We start from the raw sequence: 22692 nt of genomic DNA on the forward strand, positions 1-22692 counted from the left end.
GAGGCAACTGGGAGCAACATACAAGGGGTTGGTGAGCAACATGTTGCTCACGAGCTACTGTTTGAGGATCACTGCACTAGAGGAAGACAGTGGGGGAACATTGGTGTCCCGCCTTTCATCCCCTAACTTGCACATCATTCATAGCACAGCCAGACCCAAAGACAAAATAGCACTAAGCTTTTACGTCCCTAAGTACTCTTGCACTTCTGCAATTTATAATGACCCCTTCTATCTTTAATTAATGTATACCCCGAATAGTCCTCTAAGCAGTTTTACAATTTCTATATATTTTCTATTTTAATGGTTTCTGTGATATTAGCCATTTTAGACAGCTAATATCAGAATTTCTGCACTGAAATGATTACTCTAAAGTCTACTAATCAATAGGCTGTTATATTAACCTGAACGGCTGATATCCCAGAAACTGATGAAAATATAAAATGAGTGAAAAACGCAAAAACACACCACCCAACAATTTTTTGGGGTTGATTAGATCCTCTAAAATCTTGTTTACAGCCAATCAGAATTTCTAAAGTTCCTGATCTATGATTATAACATCAGGTAATTGTGCTGCTCCAGCAGAATTCTGCACTCCATTTCTCAAAAGAGCAAACAGATTTATTTATATTCAATTTTGAAATCTGACATGGGGCTAGACATTTTGTCAATTTCCCAGTTGCCACAGGTCATGTGACTTGTGCCTGCACTTTAGGAGAGAAATGCTTTCTGGCAGGCTGCTGTTTTTCCTTCTCAATGTAACTGAATGTGTCTCAGTGGGACATGGGTTTTACTATTGAGTGCTGTTCTTAGATCTACCAGGCAGCTGTTATCTTGTGTTAGGGAGTTGTTATCGGGTTACCTTCCCATTGTTCTTTTGTTTGGGTGCTGGGGGGGGGAAAGGGAGGGGGTGATATCACTCCAACTTACAGTACAGCAGTAAAGAGTGATTGAAGTTTATCAGAGCACAAGTCACATGACTTGGGGCAGCTGGGAAATTGACAATATGTCTAGCCCCATGTCAGATTTCAAAATTGAATATAAAAAAATCTGTTTGCTCTTTTGAAAAATGGATTTCAGCGCAGAATTCTGCTGGAGCAGCATTATTAACTGATTCATTTTGAAAAAAAATTTGTTTCCCATGACAGTATCCCTTTAATTTAAATAACTTTAATATGTTCACAATCAAAAAGACAGGTAACAGAAGACAGTTTTACATGAAAAACAAATCTTTAGATTTTAAACTGTGTTAAGACATGTTAAGTGTAAAGGCTTTCATTGTTCTCAACAAACAGGAATAAAGTGAATAATGAAATAAAGTTATTATACACAAAATCCAAAAAAAAACAGCTTTTTTGTCTTTCTTTTCAGCCTCATTAATCTCAGGGGTGCAGTGCTATATGAATTGTGGCATTTTTCTCTTTAAGGCTGTGTGCTTTAGATTCTTATTTACTGTACATCTATTGACTACTTTCAGAGAAACTTCAGCTTTCCAGTAATAACTCCGTTGATGTAATATTTTATAATATGGAAAGAAATGATTTACGAGAAAAATAAAAATAACCATGAGACACAACTCAGATACATGGTCACTGCCTGTTTAAGTATTTTTGGAATATAAAATTCATCTAACCACCTGTAACAATCCTACATGTACCCCATGGCTCCTGAATTGCATTTGTAAAACAAGGTTTGCATCTTCCCGGTCCTCTTTCTCTTTTTTTTCCCTCTGCGCCATTCTTTCTCACTTCACTTGTACCCTTCTTGCACATATTTTTTAGTGATTTTAGCTCAAGTTATTTGTTATGACTTTGTACTGATGAATTTGACCTTAACTTGTATGACTATATATATGAGTCCTGCTTTATTCAGAACAATGAGACATTTTGCATACACGTTGAAAACAAAGAGTAGATTGAGATTAGGGATGCACCGAATCCACTATTTTGGATTCGGCCGAACCCCCGAATCCTTCGTGAAAGATTCGGCCGAATACCGAACCGAATCCGAACCCTAATTTGCATATGCAAATTAGGGGTGGGAAGGGGAAAACATTTTTTACTTCCTCGTTTTCTGACAAAAAGTCACGTGATTTCCCTCCCGCCCCTAATTTGCATATGCAAATTAGGGTTCGGATTCGGTTCGGCCAGGCAGAAGGATTCGGCCGAATCCGAATCCTGCTGAAAAAGGCCGAATCCTGGCCGAATCCCGAACCGAATCCTGGATTCGGTGCATCCCTAATTGAGATCTGTATTTATGTTCTCTGTTATGTTTTTAAGCGATTGAGTTTTTAATATTCAACTTCGTCGTTAATAAACGAACTAGCAATTTTATTACAATTTGAAAAAATCTGCCTCTTATGATTGTTACTAGTTACACCTAAAGGGGTGTCTAGTACAAAGTGGAAATATACCAAACCCTGAACAATACTGTCATGTGCAGGTATTATCTGTTGACCTTGAACTGCAAACCACAAAAATCTTTAGATTTAGCTCATGTACAGAATGATCACACAAGCCATTTGCTGACCTGTGCATTACCATCTATATGCTGTCTTTTCTTCAGCAGCTGTAACATCTTTCATTGAAATAAACGCCTATCAGAATGTAAAGGTTCCCGGGCAGAGCTTTTGGACTCAAGCTGCACAGCAGATGAATGATAAGCCATTTAGAATAAATTAGAATACAATTGTTTTCTTACTGAAGTGGTAACAAGGGGAGGTCAGAAATGATTCATGGCTCTGTGCACACATACATGAGATGAAAACAATCTTGAGGTAAATAGGACTTCTTGAAAGAGACGTGTTCATGCATATACCATAAAGAAACAATTGTTATTTAAATGAACATGATTTTTTTTGTTTTTATACATTACACATATTTACAACGGCGCTTTTATATATTTTTATTACGTTTTATCAATTAGGTCATGGAGTTTTATATTGCATTTCTCAATGCATTTCTAAAACCTTGTCTATAATGTAAAGCCAACATCTGCTGGGCAATATCGTGACACATCTAACCCATTCAATTATATGACTGACCTCACAGAAATTAATTTCACTCCAGAAACAATGTTTCCGATAATACATAAAGCCGATTTAATCCAGAGAGATCATAAGCTTATTATTATTCCATAATGCTAGACAGATAGCAGCCCACAGAAATAATGGTATAGGGTTATTTTTAGGGGCAGATTTACATATGGTCGAATATCGAGGGTTAATTAACCCTCGATATTCGACTGCCGAATGTAAATCCTTTTACTTCGAATATCGAAGTCGAAGGATTTACCGCAATTAGTTCGATAGAACGATCGAACGAAAAATCGTTGGATCGAACGATTAAATCCTTCGTATCGAACGATTTGAAGGATTTTAATCCATCGATCAAACAATTTTTCTACGACCAAAAAAACATAGGAAAGCCTATGGGGACCTTCCCCATAGGCTAACATTGCACCTCGGTAGGTTTTAGGTGGCGAAGTAGGGGGTCGAAGTTATATTTAAAAAGACAGTACTTCGACTATCGAATGGTCGAATATTCGAACGATTTTTAGTTTGATTCGGTCGATTCGAAAGTCGTAGTCGGAGGGCGAAGTAGCCGATTCGATGGTCGAAGTAGCCAAAAAAAAACATTCGAAATTCTACGTTTTTTTTATTCTATTCCTTCACTCGAGCAAAGTAAATGTGCCCCTTGGTGTCCATAGGCTATTTGTATACAAATGTTCCCAAAACTGGATACTTAGGGGGTTATTTATCAAAGTCCAATTTTTTCTGGTTGGACTTTTAAACGGAGAAACCACAATTTTTCCGTAGAAAAAAATCAAATTTTTCATGATTTATTAAACCCCAATGGTGTTAAAAATCAGAATGAAAAAGTGCTCCAACTCAGACCTGCTGAGTTAATAGCAGATGCCTCGAAGATATCCTGATTTGCACTGGGTTTCCGAAAAAGTTGCTGTACTCGGGCGTCAAATCCAAAAAAGTCGGATTTGTTTACAGTCTTATCAAAACTTTTCCCATACAATAATTTTTTGGGAAAATTTAATGATAAATAGGGAGGGAAAGTTTGTACGGATTTTGTCATAGTGACTTTCCAAACATAGCAAGATACATTCAGATTTTGATAAATAGCCCCCTTATTGTGCACCACAAAAATACACCCATGCTACCCTGTTTAAAGGGACCACTAACAATAAAAAATATTAAAAAGATTTATATGCATTTAAATATAATACTATGCAGCCTTGTATTTGCATAGATATTTGCAATTGCTCATTATCTGTTATATAGCTCATAAAAACAGGTTTTTATGTAACCCTTGTAGAACGGTAAAGCCACCAGGATTTTCCAGTAGTCAGCCAGATTTATACAAAGGCTGGGGGCAGGCCTTAATTATGTGTTGCTGGGTAACTGGACAAGAGCTTTTCGTGGTTTTCCTATTTATTATTTGTTGGATGTTTAGACATTTAGGGGCAGATTTATCACAGGTCGAAGTGAAAATCCGAATTAAAAAGTTCAAATTTCGAGATATTTTTTGTGTACTTCAACTAGGGAATTATCCAAATTCAATTTGAAAAAAAATTCTCTTTAAAAATTCGACTTCGACCATTGCTGTTTTAGCCTATGGGGGACCTCCTAGAACCTATCTGGAGTCAATTGGTGGACTTTGAAAAATCGAAAGGGTTTTTTGGAAAAACTTTGAATCGAAATTGATCGAATGCGTTGTTACTTTGATTCGTAGGATTCGATTTAGATCGAATACTGAACTGAAAAATTTGACCAACTGCAAATTATGTCAGAATAGACATTTCTATATAATACAAGATTTTATATGCACATTTTCTGCAAAGTAAGGACAAATAAAGGCAATTTCCCTGTTTTCCAGCAGGTTTAAGGCATGGTTATACAGTATATTACTTGAAAGTTGTGCTCCAAATTTCAGTTCTCTTCTGTCGTTCTAGCTAGTCACCTCTTCTATTTTTAAGAACACTAAGGTGCAGAGTTATCAAGGGTCGAATTTCGAAGATAAAAATACTTCGAAACTCGACCATCGAATTAAAATACTTCAAATTCGAATATCAAATTCAAACTTTTTTTCATCGAATTTGGCTATTCTGAGGTCAAAGTAAAACCGAACGATTTTTACTTTGACTTCAAAAAAAAAAAAAAATGCTGTAGAAGGTTACATAGGCTAACATAGCACTTCGGCAGATTTAATTTGGCGAAGTATTGAAGTCGAAGTTCTTTTAAAGAAACAGTACTTTGATTATCGAATAGTCGAACGATTTTTACTTCGAAACGAAGTCTAAGTCTAAGTAAATTCAAAGTCGTAGTATCCTGTTCGATGGTCGAAGTATCCAAAAAATTACTTTAAATTTAAAATTTTTTTACTTCGAAAATTCCCTCAAATTCACTTCGACCCTTGATAAATCTGCCCCATATATTTTGAACAAAAAGATCACAAAGTGCAGCTTCATTTCACTGAGGCAATGTGTGTGAATATAACCAATTTAGCAAACTATTAATTCTTCTTTTCCCTTTTATGCCAAGAGACAGAGCACACAGAAGTTGCTAAAACATACTTTTAAAAAATGTGTTGTTCTCATGTTTTATATATCCAAAGAAAATATTACTTTTGCCCTTTGATATGTTGGAAAATAGAATTTGAAGTAGAGGCTGGGTCTAACTAGGTCAATGGGACAATGCAAGAAGAGACAAGTGTATACTTATTTCAAAGATTTACAATGTCTCCAGTGAAGCAGAGGCTTATTTTAACAAAGTGCTAGTAATATCACATGCATTTGTTCTTAAGGCAATCTTCAGTCATGTCTTCACCAGGTTTTGAGCAGGAAGGAGCCACCTACAAAATTGTATTATTTGAAGAAATAGATAGAATTGATATAAGAAATGTATTAGATACAGCCATTGGTTTTGCACACTAACAGGGCAGCTTGCACACAGTGTTCATCCAGTTTGTTCTGGGATGTTCTTACAGCAGATGCCAGAAATATCCGGGGAGGGGCCATTTTCTCTATTCCTATGTGAGCTGAACATGATGATTTTTTTTTCCAGCAAATCTTTGTTTTTGCTGGTAATTTGTTGTGCATTACTCTGCAGAAAATAGATGATATATACCTCTCTAAACCAAAATCATAATGTAAAATGTTTATTCAAACATTCTGCACCCAGTGGGTGTTCCATACTTATAATTAAGAAAGGAACAATTGCAAATGGTTTTACTGAGCACTCAACTTATTTTCACTAAATAATTCATGGCTGATTTTTTTTTTCTTACAAATAATAGTTTGAAAATGTTTAGTGGAGATAAATCTGTTACTATTTTTCATTTTTTTCCGATAGCACTTGAGCTATTATTTTGTTTATTAATGCATTCTTGCCTCCTAACTGTTTTATGTTGGAAACAATGCAGTCGTTTGCAGTTAGGGATTCTCAGATTCATGCTAGAATCAGTTGGTTATGCCAGGGGAAATCAGTAACTGTACAGCCAGCTGATCTTGATATGACATTTACAATATGTGCAGTTTGGATGCAGTAGAAAAAAAAGTTGAGGGAGCTCATAAATATATCATTAGAGATATGGGACCTGTTATCCAGAATGCTCAGAACCTGGCCCTTTCTGAGTAAGGGGTCTTTCTGTAATTTTGATCTCCATACATATGTCTACTAAAAAATATGTTAAACGTTAATTAAATCCAATAGAATTGTTTTGAATAAGAATTAATCATATCTTAGTTGGGATCAGTTATAAGGTACTGTCTTTTTATTACAGGCAAAAGGGAAATCATTCAAAAAATATTTGATTAAATGGGGTCTATGAGAGATGGCCTTCCCATAATTTCGAGCCTTTTTGGGTAATGGGTTTCTGGATAATGGATCCTATACGTGAATGAACATAATTTCAATTACAAAATGAAACATTCAATAGAGTTTTGGGGATCAAACTGTATAGTGTAGAGCAGGCACTCAAAGAGGACAGGACTCAAAGAGAGTCTTCTCTTTGTTTAGAGGATGTTTCACAATAAAATCTCCCTTTTAAAAATCATAGTAGTGGTAAACATATATTATCAAATATTCAGTGATCAAAGAACATGTTAAAAGTAAAACAAGACTCCAATTATATTTATCATCTTTGTTATTTATCTAGATCCTCTCCCACAGTGCTCTAGAGTAAGGGAACATACAGTAAGTGAAAAAAACAACAAGTTCACGCAAAACACTTTCATAAGTGAAAAAATGTCCAACACAACCACGTAATACCAACAGCCATGTTGCACTAAAGCAAATATAACCATGACTACAAATAAAACTTTTTAAGAAGAAGTATGATTAAGAGCAGGGAAAAAATACATAGAAAACCTGAGGAATTAGGAAAACTAGTTGAGCAAAATAAACGTTACTTGCAGTATATATTATTTACAGTTTGTTGCCTTTGGTCTTGGAATTACACAATCACAGCATGCAAGCAGCAGACATTTTTTAACCCTGTTATTAAGACAAGTTGTGTATCACCACAGTATCTTGTGTATGTGCCAGAATGGGGGATCTGATGTCCATGCACAGTGCCCTACACAATTATAGATAGTGTATAGGGAAGGGGCAATGTGGGGAGTAAAGTGACCTAGGAAGTTCTGAATGGAAAGTGAAAGTAACTGCCTGCTCCACCTCTATGCCTCAGGCATAGAGGAGGGGCAGGCAATATATGATTAACAGCTTAGATATTTAAACAACTTTATAACCGTTATGGATGTTTTAATGAAAAAGGGAATTTTGGTTTCATGTTTAATTTGAAAAGGACTTTCATTGTACAGCTTTCTATGTGTGGGTGGCAGGTCAGCTATAACCTTCAAGAATAGGTGGGTTTTTGAAGGCCTGGTGGATATTTGAATCTCTGACGGGGAAAGGAGTTTCAGACAAAGGGTACAGCACAAGGCTCTGAGCTAAAGCTTTGTAAATTAATACAAGAATATGAGAATTTTAACGTCAACTTGATATATGATGGGGAGCTGGTGCTGGGACTGGAAGAGCGGAGCAAGAGCCTGGAAGTAATATTCATGAATGAGGATAAAGTTAGACAAGGGAAGAAACAGAAAAGTGCGCGACATTCATCTAATCTATATATGATGAGAACATGAATTAATATTTTAGTTGCCTTGCAATGCCTTGAAATGTTTCTAAACAGTCAATGCAGTGGGAATTTTAGAAGCATCTGGACTTAGAGGTGAGGAGAAGAAAAGAAGGTAGCTTTTCAGTCACTAGAAACTGATGTAGGATCTAGAAAGGGTGAGGTACAGTAATTGCCCCAACCTTTACATCACTCTGTAATTTATCTTTTTCCACTGGTGTATTTCAATTGTCACCTCTAAGACAATTCTTTAAAAAAAAACCTAACATTGATCCATCTTGCCTGATGTGTATCCTTTATTTTCCAACTAAAGTTGCTGTGACCTTTTGGTCTCACTGCATCTTGCTTTCATACTACTCAGTCAAGTAAGACAACAATCAGTACACTTGCTCACAATCATCAAAAGGATATTTTGATTCATCATCTCAAATCCCTCTGCTGCTTTTAATTACACCAACAACTATGTCAATATGAATTATACCTTCTAGGCATTCTCAACAATTCTACTGTAAGGTTCCTGCATCTCTAAACAGTGTTTCTGGTGAAAAACGCATCACTATATCTTCTCAGAAGGATACTAATCTATTTGGAATTCACAACCACCCACAAATACTATTTTGTGGTTTGCACTCCTGAGCAATGATGCCTTTTTTTACCTTAACTCAGCTGTACCTTCACACCTTTATGATCATATATTGCACCCACAAAACTGACCTTTTCATCAACTATTACAGCCTCTCACATATTAAGCCTTCTTACCAGCAAAGGTTCTTTTTTTCTTGCCTCCATCTGTTTTCAAGTTCATAATATATCTCACAGCCATAGCAATATTGTAACCTCTCACAAATTGCACTTATAAATATGGTCAGCATTAATTCCCTATGCATTTCAGACCTCTTCCATCTCCATATACCAACCTCCTTTATTCTGATTTATGTCAGTACATAAATATATATGTATGCTAATTACTTTAAAACACTTTCGTTTATGGTGTAACTGTGTCTTTAATATAGTAATTTATTTTCCATGTTGATTGAAAGAAGTTAAGTACACCACATCCAAAGCTCAAAAATATAAACCACAATCTTTGTTACTTCTAAACCAAAATCAAAGTTAAACTAAATAAACCAAAACCAATTGGAAAACCTAAAACAACTTATATAGTATTTGAACCTGGCATATAGCTGTAGAATTGCTGTAAAATACAATCCAAAATTAACTAAAGCATTGTTCATAGAAACAGAAATTGCTTCCGCCATATTCTCGTTCACAGAAACTCTTAATTCTGATTTGATTATTATCAGTGCTTGTATTTAAAGTTATTAGGAGTCAGTTGGCACTCCAACCCGGACTCCAGATACCCAAAATTGCTGCCGACTCCACAGCTCTGGATAAAAGAAATTTGCATACGAGAAAGGGTGTATGATAGAAGAGTGGGTAAATTCAAAAGCAGTTCAGGTTGATATGGTTGTCCAAAGAGTGCTGCAGTAGCTCAAGACATATACAATACATAAGCACTATTACCAGGCATAAAACTGCAGACAGATCTGTGAACTGTTCTTTAGATGCCCCGAAATAAATAATATACACTGAATAATGTCTGTGTGAGATTAAAATTATATTTTGTGCTGATGCATTTAGCTCCAAAATGTTACTCACAATGCATCAACAGTGCATGCTATCTAGATATATAGACAAGGACAAAGAAATAAATAATTTTCTGTGATTTTACATACAGTGTATACAGTATAACTAGTAAAAAAAAAAGCCTAATTGTAATGAATCTAACTAATTTACTATGGATTATTGTTGGACTCAGGAGGACATTCAAAAGAAAATTAAAACATGAGACATTGAACAAAGGTCTAGGAGGTCGAGGGTACTAAATGAGCTCTGTAATTGACAAACCTCCTTATTACAAGAGGTATCATTTACAAGAGGTATCTCTTGGAGGGAGTAATAAGGAATTAGATGCTGGAATACGTTTAAAATGACAATACTGTGAGTTTGAGTCAGCATGGTTTTATGCACAATAGATCTTGCTAAACATAATTGCCTAAAAAGAGCTTGCAATGGGACATGGTTACTCTTTAAAATTACAGAGGATATTATAGACATTAAACAAACTTACTCACCCCCCCCCCCATTACTTAAAGAACTGAACTTGTATTTGAAACAGTAACAATTGTTCACAGTGAGCGCAGTGACTCTGTGGATGCCCTGCCAGGAGATATTGGTAAAGAAGATTCTATTAGTGCCTTTAAGAGGAGCTTGAATGACTTGTTGGGTAAGCATAATATCCAAGGTCATAGTTATCTGGGCATAGTGGTTCTATGGTTGGAATAGGGACCACGGGTCAGATTTACTTAAGGCCGAAATGTCACCAGCTACTGCTTCGCACACATCCCACCACTTCGCCAGATGCAAATTCGCTTCCACTACACTAATTCACTAATATGCAAAGTTGCACCCTGGGCACCGAACACTGGCGACTTTTCAGTATAGATACTTTGGCAGCGCGAGCATTTCATAGTGAAGATGCCCTAGCATTCGTTTGTGCCTAGCAAAAATTCACTAATGATCTTGCGTTTAGGTGAATTTGCATACGGCGGGTAATTTAAAGTTGTATGGACGTCTTTATTATAAATGTTGGTGCAAATGCTTGAAGTCACGACTTTTTCTTACAAATGCCCAGGGAACCTTAATAAAGACAAGAGAGTTAATATAATGTTCTACAAATGAGCCCACTGTAAAATTAATGTTCCATATGTTATGAAATTGCTGAAGAAAACCAGTTACCCAAAAAAAGTTTGTTAGGACTTTTGCAGGCAATTCCGTTTCAAAAAAGGAAAAGTCGCCAGCGTTTTAGGAACTTTAATGCATTTTCGGCTCACAGGATATGATGAAGTGAAAAGTTGTGAGCATTAGCCACTTCGCCCTTTAGTGAATCTGCCCACAAGGACGAAGCTATATGCATAAAAGTCCAATTTGCTGTAACCAAGGGGTTCTTAGTCATAGCCAGGCAACAATATCAGGGCAGGGAGCAAGTAGTGAAGTCAAAGCAGGAGGTCAAGCAACGATGAATCAAGGCAAGATAACAATTTAGGTGCACCCAGGAACTTTAGCAAGAAAGATCTGTATTCGGTCATTGAACCCGGGTCTCCGGCATCCTTTTTATTTTGAATTTTCACAGTGCGATGTCATCAGTGCAAGACCATGGGCAACGGAGCTCTCCTGACATATACAGCATACAGAATAATATAATGTAATGTAAGCATAGAGTGTGAAACACCCCAATAAATTACCCTAAATGTGTGTGTGTGTGTATAAATATACATATATATGCAGTATATGTCATATTGGGTGATATTAGGTCACTTTATATAGCACCCACTGTTACGTTTATGCGAGTACTAGGACTTTTCCCATCCTTCCACTTCCCATTATATCTTATACATTACAGGTTGGAGCACATTGATTTCATTACCTACTCTACCTTCATTTTTAATGAGCTGCTGCAGAATTAATGGGAGTTCTATGTTTGAGGGCTGATAAATATTTAATTAAATGTTACATGTTTCATAAATGACTTTTACAGACATGATGAAGAAGTCACTGTGGATCCTTGTAGCACAAATTCTCCATGTACTCACAGTAGTCAGGAAGAGATTCTTGTAGGTAATAAGGCAAAGAAAACTATGCATCATGATTGGATTATTGTAGGCAATAAGGCAAAGAAAACTATGCATCATGATTGGATTATTGTAGGCAATAAGGAAAAGAAAACTATGCATCATGATTGGATTATTGTAGGCAATAAGGCAAAGAATAGATTGTCATTATTGATGGCAGTTGATTCACAAAAGATATGCAATCTGCATGCTCTTTCTTCTCAGTTGTACCTACACAGCAATAACCTACGAATTGGACGTAGGGGAAAATAAAATATTAACACTTACAGCACTAGTGCAGTAACTCATGAAAACGCTTCAAATTTAAAGAAATAGTAACACCAAAAAGAATGACAATATAATATAGTGTTGCCCTTAACTGGTGAAATTGGTGTATTAGCTTCAGAAACTCTACAATAGTTTATATAAACAAGCTGATGTGTGGCCATGGGGGCAGCCATTTGAACCTGAAAAATGAGAAAAAGCACAGGATACACAGCAGATAACAGCTAATCTCTGTAGTATACAATGGGATTTTCAGAACCTGTCTGTTATCTACTGTGTATGCTGACATTTAATTTTTTGGTGTTACTGTTCCTTTAACAATTCTTTATTCAGTCCTTGACTGATTTGCTATAGTTTATTGCTCAGGTGCAAATTTATTCAGTGAGCCCCACATTCTGTTCAACTTAAAACATGTTTTTAGTATCTGTCAAGGATGCCCAACCTGCAACCCCCCAGCTGTTTATGAACTACAGTTCCCAATATCCTACTGACAGCTAAAGGCTTACGTGTTTGGAGGTATGATTCTACAACATCTGGAGGACCTTAATTTGCCCTTCATGGTATACACATGTATTTACATACATACAGTACATATAATCATACACACACATACATATAAACATACATACACACATACATAATATTGTGTCATCAAATGCATATATACTGTACCTACTAACAGGACTCGTGCTAGGTTAAAGCATTTTTCCAACTGCTAAGGGGGCCCAAGACTTTCCCCACTCATTATATACAATACATCATGCAAAGTTATATAGCTTTGACAGCATTTCACCTCTCTAATCTCCTATAATCCATTGCAGTCAAATCTATTTCTCTTGAGAACTTCTCACTATAAATAATTTAGCAGGTGCTATAACTATTGATAACTACTGACCCACCCGAAGGTTCATTATATATCCTGGTGGGACCAGAGATGACACTAGGTTTACTGGTGCATAGCAGAAAACTAAGAATTGTTCTGGTGATCGGAAAAGGAAAAGGCAAAAAATCTGAGGCTACGGGTATTATATAGGATAACAATTTCATGCATCATGTAATAAATCAATATAAGCAATATGCTTTCCAGGCTTGATTTTATGTGAGTAAGTAGTAGTAGGTTCTTCCATTCTTATATTATGAGGTGGAAAGAAATGACAGATTTTAGCTGCCAGTTTGACCCTTCTTGGTTATTTCTTTCTAGATTAAAATAATTTACTGTAGAGTTTCATGAATTTGTTCGGATATCAGTCAACCCATCCTAGATCTGCATTTCATAGCTCAGCTATGAGCTCATCTCACCACAGGTTCTTGCCTGACCTAATTGTATTTCCAAAGGTTGAACATTCAGAACTCAAAGCATAGACTCAAAGTATTTGGTTTTCATAACCTCACAAAATTCTGTAAAAAATTAGACCACTTATAGGTAAACATCTTATACAAATGGACCCTAAAAGAACAAACCTTAACCTTAATTTCTGAAGGGTTCTTCTGTATACTTAGTTTCTTTTGGATTTAGTTGGGATTAGGTTAAATAGATACAAACATCAGTTCTTCAGTAGTACTGCTACAACTAAATCCCCAAAACTACCAAAACTACCAACTAGCCACACTATAACATACCGCTGAACTCCAACAACTAAAGTATTTTCAATAATTTGCATTATCCTAATCATTGCATGGGGCTTTTAAACTAGTTCTGTCTCACGCCAGGTTCTGGCAGCAACGGAGGACAACACACTGAAGAGGAGACTTGGAAGAGAATGCGTAGATAACAGCTACAGATTATTTATACTGTAAAGATTTGGTGCATAAGAGAATGTCAGACCTAGACTTAAGCTCTAGGCTTAGACTCCAAAGCAAATTCATGGACATACAGGATAATGTGAGTAAGGTTAACCATTCATTGCTTCTGTCATGTTTATAACATGTTTTTGTAACATAAAGATGCAGCACCTAAGAATGTGTAGGTGAGATCTAGACCTTAGCTTCTAGGCTTTAAGTCTACATGACAAAATACATTGAATGAGATTCACACTCCACAGTTTATCCATAGAGAATCCTCTACTTTACTGATTAACACAATGATTTATACCAGTTAGGGCTTGTAAAACAGAAAGATTAATATTCAAATCTGATCTAAAGTAAAAGCCACTTGGAATACTGAGTTTGAAAATAATCAGAAACCAATACTTAAAACATCTGCATTTTATCATGCTCTGTACATCTAGAGATGATGGATTACATTTGAATACTTTTTTTTATCCTTGTTAACTAAAGCAGACTTCTAACATTCTTGATTTCAATCAGCCAAAACATGTTCTTTCAACTTTACTTTATGGACATCCTTACCTTCTACCTTGCACATGGACAAAGATTGTAAGATTTTGGGGGTTTCAAATTGCACCTTCTAATCTTACTATCCTTAGCCAAGCAATGCAAACAAGAAGATTTCACAATGTACAAACATCAACATGCTACTTTTCTTTTAAATAAATCATTGTCAGCCAGTGCTTCCTACACCAAGAGCTGAAGCCAACAAGGTACTGTACTCCTACTCAGATCCTACTCCTGTATGGTTACATTATTCTTGGATATCTAAGATTTCATAACATTTTTAGGAAACTTGGGTTTTCATTGCAACCAGATAATGGTATAGAGAAATGTTAGGTCTTGCGTAAGGTTATGCTACAGTATCCTGCTATAAACAATGGCATACTTTGATGAGAAGGTAGAGTCATTTTGGAACCAAACAGAGTTCCTATCAAAAAGCTTTGAACACCATACTTCCCAACAGCTTTCACTTGCCTGTAAAATATCCGATGACAGTTGTGTACCAAGCACTCAGTCCAGATTTGTAAAGAAGAAACAGCTAGACTGTTCAATCACCTCTTTCACCTATAGCAAGCAGCAACTGTGTCACTGCCTTCATTAGAGTTCATTACATGATCATATGCAAAATCGATTTAGCCGCTACAGGTTCTTGATCTTCCATTCTAAGTAGGCATTATGGGAAGAGTTCAGATAAATATATTAGTACAGCACTTTATGGTTTGACGTATTGTCTGTGCTTTCCACAGGATATTAAAGCTTCTTCTTTAATGACCATTTTATTCAACTTTCCATAAATGTGTCTTTTAAGAACCCTATCTACCATCCCTAAAAAAAATGGCTCTGCATAGAAAAGTAATCATGTATTATGCCATCAAAATTAGAAAGCTTCCAATTTAATTGGCAAACTTTATATTTCCATAAAATTTTAGTGTGAGATTTGACTTTAGCTACTGTAAGTCCTTGGAGGCTCACAAAACCAGAATCCATTTATTACTAAACAACATGAGCTTTTACTATTTAAAAAGGCATTTGCATTTTATAGGTAGAGAACAATTTAAAAAAAAATACTGTAGAAGAATCCCTTATTTCAACATCATACATTAACAATTGTTCAGTCTTTGGGAGGTGATCAATTAACGTTAACTTACAAGGTAAAATGCATTTATTTTACAATATTTAATGGCATCTACAGAATTTAAGGTTACATTTCTAGGACTGAGGTGACTGACCTTTTAAATTATTAAACTACTTACTATGCCATATAAATTCAGTTCTGGTCCAGAAAGGCAAATTCCTAGATAACTCTAAAACAGGGTAGTCTAATCACAATTAATATATAAAGACTTCTTTATTGCATACTTTATTACTATAAATACATCATGGAACAGAGAATGCTTTGCTGCCACAGTGAAAAATGGACTTTGCCCAGGTCTAAAAAGAATAAAAGCCATTCCTTTCTCTACATTAGCATAGGAAGAGTTTCTCTAGTCTATCCGGTCACAATAACCTATAGGATTTTCTAGCAGTATGCCAACAGCAGCAGTGGGTGGCTAGCCCCTCTTTTATTTTATTATTTTAAATCTCCCATTAAAAAGCCACTAAGGGTCTACCATTAAGAAGGTATTACACATGGACCCATGCAACCCAACGTCATTACTATTTGATTCCTTAATATATTTTATGAAGTCCATATAAGCAGTTTAGAACTGATTGAGCATCTTAGCTGAGAAAAGTTTAATAGGCGTTTTCCTTCCCATCATAAGACTGCTATATATTATGATACTTGAGGAAGAAGAAAGTTATAAGCTACCCCTATCCAAATGTACCCTACTACTACTGCATACCTCAATGTACGCTAGTAAAGTAGTGTACATTTACGATTGTAGCTAGAGTGATATGTCAGGTTATCACAGATAGCTCCCTCTGCCAGGTCCTAAACTACATTCCTAAGTGTACAGCCCCCCATTATGAAATAACTCAAGACAATGAGAATTCCTGGTGGTATCTACAGTTATCCAAGAACTTTCCAAGATGGAAGACCATAAACATTATCACAGCTTGAGTAACATATGTAATTATTCTACTAAATCCAGGAACTCCACCCATGCCCTAGTCACAGAGACAGCCCCAAACAGACTTTGAGTACCAAGTACAATGAGTGAAAAAAGCACCTACAGACATGCACCAACTTACAAATATAATTTGCTGGTAGACATGTGCTTGGAAAAATACACAAATGGGCGAGAAGTAAATTTTAAGCATGTATATATATATATATATATATATATATATATATATATATATATATATATATATATATATATATATATATATATATATATACTTTACTGAACTGACACATTGTCTGTAGTTACAGTCCATGGATGGAGTTCACTTACTCTGTTTAATGGATCCCTATGCTCAGTGTAATGAGACAGTACTTTAATTGCCCTGTTGCAAGTAGGCTCATCTGTTAGTTCACTATTTAACATGCTTGCTATGCACCCTTTAATCAAACAAGCTCATCTACCTTTGTATCTTCCAACTCAATCCTTGACATGATACATAAAGGTATTTTATGGCAAGATGCATGGACTGTATTTTTTGGAAGAGAATTCCTTATGCACATTTAACCTGCCTTTTCTGCAGAGATGGTGCATGCAGAAGAGAAGGGGTTTTTTTTATCCCTAATATAATTATATTCTGTATTCCACCATCCTGACTTAGTAAAGTACTTTATTGCTCTGGGAGCAGTCTTCAGATGTCTTGTAATAAAATGATACTGCTGTAAAATGAACTTCCCGTACCCTAGCAGGAGAGGGGAGACGACTGATCTACCCAGACTAAATAGGATATGAGCAAGAAAAAAATTACAGAACACTGACTCAGGCACTGTGTCAGGAGTCAGTCTGTCTATTTAAATCTGGTACGTCAGATCACCAATTCAGAAGTGAAAGCCCGAGCCGATCCATCACAGGGAAGATAAATGTCAGCTCCTTACCTCTTTGACTGCCATAGGAATGTTGTCTTTATCTCTCAAAGCCTCTCATGATCCCACCGCGAAGCCTTGGGTAAGTCACATCCACCAGCTCCCTGTAATTCCTCAAGTCAGAGAGACAGATTTGGAGGGGGTGAGATTGCACTGTCCTGAGGGGCTCTGCTGGTTGGAATCAGTGCCCAAGTCCAGGTGTAGTATCCTTGGATGCATTCAGCTAGAACTGGTACTTTCTCTCTGTGCCCATGCTTTTTCCTACTCTGGATCTGATTAGGTTGGAGAAGAGGTGATGCGTCTTCTGTGCTTGTTGGTCTGTGTGTAGCAATTTCTCCTCCAATGCTTTCTCTTTTCTGTAGTGCTTTGCGCCTCTCACTGGCTGCGTCCTTCCTTGTGAGAGCTGTGTGTGCTTCTCTCTCCCTCCTCCCTCTGGCTCATTCTTCTCTCCCAGCCCTTCTTGCTCTCATTTCTCCTCCGAGTGATTGCAAGTGAATTTCTCCTCCTTTTACCTCCCTCTCTTGGTATGTGTGTTCCAAGCTTGTTTGTGTTTTTCTCCTCTTTGCTCAGTCACCGCTTGACTCGCAATGTCACACACCACATTGCCCCCTTAGGAATGAAGAAAATATTGCTTAATTTACAAGCGCAGCACCGACCTGAACTGGACTGGGTGAACAGCCCTGTCCTCGTTAAGGGTGGACAGGAGATCCTCCTTTAACCATTTAATACTCCAATGCTAATCAATAGATTTATACAATCAAAAATATCTAATTAGATGAAGCATCCCCCTAAATGTATCCTTCAGTTCTCTACTTAAATCACTGCAATACTTGTATAGCAATGTATTCAGTGATCCCTTAGAGATAATCAGACCTTATCTTTTACAAGGGACAAAAATAAAAGCCCATTCTGCTGGGTAGCTACGACTTCAATATATCACTGCAGCTCTTACATTTTCTTTTATAAGCTTTCCCTGACATAGGCAAGGTCTTCTGTCATCTCTTAAAGGCAGAGTGGCCAGACCCTATCCAGCAACCCCTATAAAACACATCCTGCAAATCTATTACCAATGTAATATACAGGATACACTTCCATCTGCAAATACTTCAAGTTATAAAGGAATAACTGGAAAATAAATAACCTTACATAAAGTGGTAAATTTGGCTTAAAGGACAATTTTCCAATAAGGTTATTAGACTTGCTCTTTTAATAAAGATGCCTACTAAAATTCATACGGCTGGTCTGTACTGGACTTTAAGAAAACCCCTGTTAAAGGGCAGAGACATATGTCGCTATTTCGGGAGATTAGTCGCCCAGCGACAAATCGTTTATACTTCGGGCAGTTAATCTCCCCGAACTGCCTTCCCGCCGGCTAGAATGTAAATCGCCAGCGGGATGACACTCAGATTGCTTTGGCTTTCCAAAGTCGCCCGAAGTTTCCTCGTGAGGCAACTTCGGGCGACTTCAGAAAATGAAGCGTTCCGAGTACCATCCCGCCAGCAATTTATATTCTAGCAAGTGGGAAGGCAGTTCGGGGGGAGTTTAGTCGTCTGAAGAAGAAGCAATTTGTAGCTGAGCGACTAATCTCCCGAAATAGCATCATGTGTCTCTGCTCTAAAGATAATGTCAGGTTATAAGTAGTGATGGGCAAATCGAAATCAAAAATTCACGAAATTTGTTAAGTCTAGTCTACGGCGACAATTTTTTCTCACCCATTGGAGTCTATCTACGTCTTTTGTGCAGTGAAATTTGGCGAAAATTTTGCTCATCACTAGTTACAAGCACACCTGGTTAAAGGTAAGGTAAGGTTATTTAAGGTAAAGGTATGGGACCTGTTATCCAGAATGCTTGGGACCTGAGGTTGTCCAGATAGCAGATCTTTCCATAATTTGGATCTTCATACTTTAAGTCTATCAACCAAATAGGCTGGTTTTGCCTCCAATAACGATTAATTATATCTCAGTTGGGATCAAGTACAAGGTACTGTTTTATTATTACAGAGAAAAAGGAAATCAATTTAAAAAATAGGGATTATTATAATGGAGTCTGGAGAAATCCACTTATTTTTACTGAATAGTGGATTAATTAACTATATTAATTATTTGATTGTAATAGAGTCTATGGGAGACCCCCTTTCCGTAATTTGGAGCTTTCTGGATAACAGGTTTCCGGATAACAATTCCCATAACTGTATAGGTTTTTAAAGTGTAATTTAACGCCTCGTTAATCAAGATGGAGTGAGGGGGAACATTATCTTGAGCTTTCATTTGAGGCAGCTGAAGGTTAATTACAAATATAAAGTATATATCATTTATAAAGGAAACATCATTCTAATATTGTCTAATTATTTGATGGTCTAGGTTTTTTTTTTTCAAGAAAATCCACTTATTTTTACTAAATAGTAGCTGATCATTTTTATATTAAAGTTGAAGGGAATACTAAGTGCAAAGGCTTGAGTGGTGGGTTTGCCAGAATGAATTATGCTTCACACTTGTACAGAGAGCAGAGATATTAATTACTGGATCCTGGTGTATCAGCGTTTCACCATTGTACTTTATAATTCCCTATTACAGGCCCAATTCTGCAATTACAATCTGTTCTAATGCAATTCGGTGTAAGCAAATAATGTTTCTGCCATGTTTTAGTGCGAGAGAGCAAAGCTGACCTTGGTGTTGGTGGTGAGGTGACTATAATAATGTTCCTTCTCTAGTGGCCATGCAAGCAGCGGAAGGTGGTCAGGTAGTAGCCATGAAAACAAACAGGTTAATTGCTTCCTCTGTGCAGATATGGCCTCAGGTAAATTAATCATTCATGCCTCCTTAAGAAGAGTGTGCCCTGTAAGCACCTTATAAAAGCTTGAGAATAAATTCCATTGTTTTCAATGGTGATATTCTCTTTCAACTTGTCTAGTATGTGGCATTCCTCATAGGAAACAGTGGCACTCATTTACAGAGGGCTATGAGTCACTTGTGTGGCACCTTCCATCTAATACCAGACACACTCTGCATGGGTAATTACCAATTTGTTCTCATTTTAAAGGAAGTGGCAACTCTGGGTGCCCCCTTAGTAAACTAATACTTTAAAGTGGACCTGTCACCCAGATACAAAAATCTGTATAATAAAAGTCCTTTTCAAATTAAACATGAAATCCAATTTCTATTTTTTATTAAAGCATTCATAGCTGCTGTAAGCTCATTTAAAAATCTCAGCTGCCAATCAAATATTGTCTGCCACTCCTCGGCATAGAGGCGGGGCAGGCAATTACTTTCACTTTCCATTCAGCACTTCCTAGATGTCACTGCTCTCCACATATTCCCCTGTTCTGTTTACCGTTTAATTGTGTAGCCAGGGCATAGGAATGGACATCGGGACCCCCATTCTGGTGCACAAACAAGATTCTGAGATGATACAAGACTTGCCTTAATAACAGTGTCCACAAAATGGCTCCTGCCTGCTTGTAATAATTATGAATTCCCAGACTGAAGGAAACAAGATTCAGATAATTTATACAGTGTAATTAAAGTTCATTTTGCTTGACTTATGTGATAAAATAGGATTTTGGATAATTTTTTTGGGTGACGGATCCCCTTTAAGGGCACATGAACACTTTAGTACAGGTATACTCAGAAGCTGTCCCAAAAGCCAATCAATTTGAAAGCCGTTTTAGTAGGCAGAAGCCTTATAGTGACAAATATAGAAACTTGCTATCTTAGGGCTCTTCTACACACGGTAGTTTTTTTCTGCGCTCCCCTGCTTTGTGATTTCTTCCGTTCAGCCGCAGGGGAGTGCAGGGGTAACAGAACTCAAAAAAGAGACCTCGCTATTCCCCGAGCCAGGTGCTCAAATCCTCATTGTTCCCGCTGCAACATATAGTCAACCAAAAATATGGACGGCACTTCTGGATAAGGTTTTTATTGGCAGGTTAGCTGAACGCGTTTCGGGAATGAATCCCTTAGTCATAGGCTAACCCTCAATAGCACACAGCTACTCTCTTATACAATTAAGTCTAGTGACCCCTAGTGGGTAATCTAAAAAGATTTATTTAAACATTTTTATAAAACATTTGATGCTGAGGGTAAAAAGGTTAAAATTACACAATTAAAAACAATGCAATGACTTCATTTCACTTATATGACAACCAAACAGTATTGTATATATATATTATCTTACTCTAGACAAAGGATTGGGCCTCACCATTATATTACATTTTTCTGTTATTAAGACTACAGCATCCTTAGCAAATATATGGTGAGTTCCCCAGTGTGTATCTATGTTCCTATATATATCCTCAAGTTGCATTTCATTTTTGTTTTACACTTTCTGGGTTTTAAGGAACTGTCAAGATAGGAGGAAGATTGGGATATTATTATCCAATGTCTCAGTTTTCTCAGTATAAGCCACTCAACTAGTTTTGTCCAGGTTTCTCAGCTGGTACCCCACGCCTGTTTTTAGTATAGATAACTTGTCTATAGTTGAGACCACATGGTCTCCTGGTATCAGGATCCAAAAAGCCCCGACACAATATAAGTTTGGTTGTCATATAAGTGAAATGAAGTCATTGCATTGTTTTTAATTGTGTAATTTTAACCTTTTTACCCTCAGCATCAAATGTTTTTTAAAAATGTTTAAATAAATCTAGCACTTTTTAGATTACCCACTAGGGGTCACTAGACTTAATTTTATAAGAGAGTAGTTGTGTGCTATTGAGGGTTGGCCTATGACTAAGGGACTCATTCCCGAAACGCGTTAGGCCTGTACAGCTAACGTGCCAATAAAAACCTTGTCCAGAAGTGGAGTGCAGGGGTAGACACACTCAATTATTGCGAGGGGCTGTAATCACACAGGTGGGACGCAGCATGTTGCATTTCACCTGCGTTTGGCGCTTACATGCGTCTGTGTGAGTACAGCCCCTTCACAATAATTGAGTGCGTCTACTGTGGCTGAACTGAAGAAAGCGCAACGTAGGGGAGTGCAGGAGAAAACGGCCGTGTGTAAGAGCCCTAATACAGAAAAGGTACCTTTACATTTGAACGCATATATATTAGAGAGAGAGGATTATCCAAGAGTGCAGACTGTCATATTGTGGCTTTAAATCCCCTTTAACTGATTTCAGTCTGCCCTGCTGGTTCGTTCCCACGGGAGTGGATATCAGAGCTGATTGCTGCAACGCTATAATTTCTGAGCTTAGCCTTAAAGTGGAACACGGGCCCTTTACAGAAAATACTGTTCTGTCCACACAGCAACACAAGTGTTAACTTATTTCAATTTGCCT

This window comes from Xenopus laevis, chromosome 2S, assembly GCF_017654675.1.
Source record: "Xenopus laevis strain J_2021 chromosome 2S, Xenopus_laevis_v10.1, whole genome shotgun sequence".
In the NCBI taxonomy this organism is placed as follows: Eukaryota; Metazoa; Chordata; class Amphibia; order Anura; family Pipidae; genus Xenopus; species Xenopus laevis.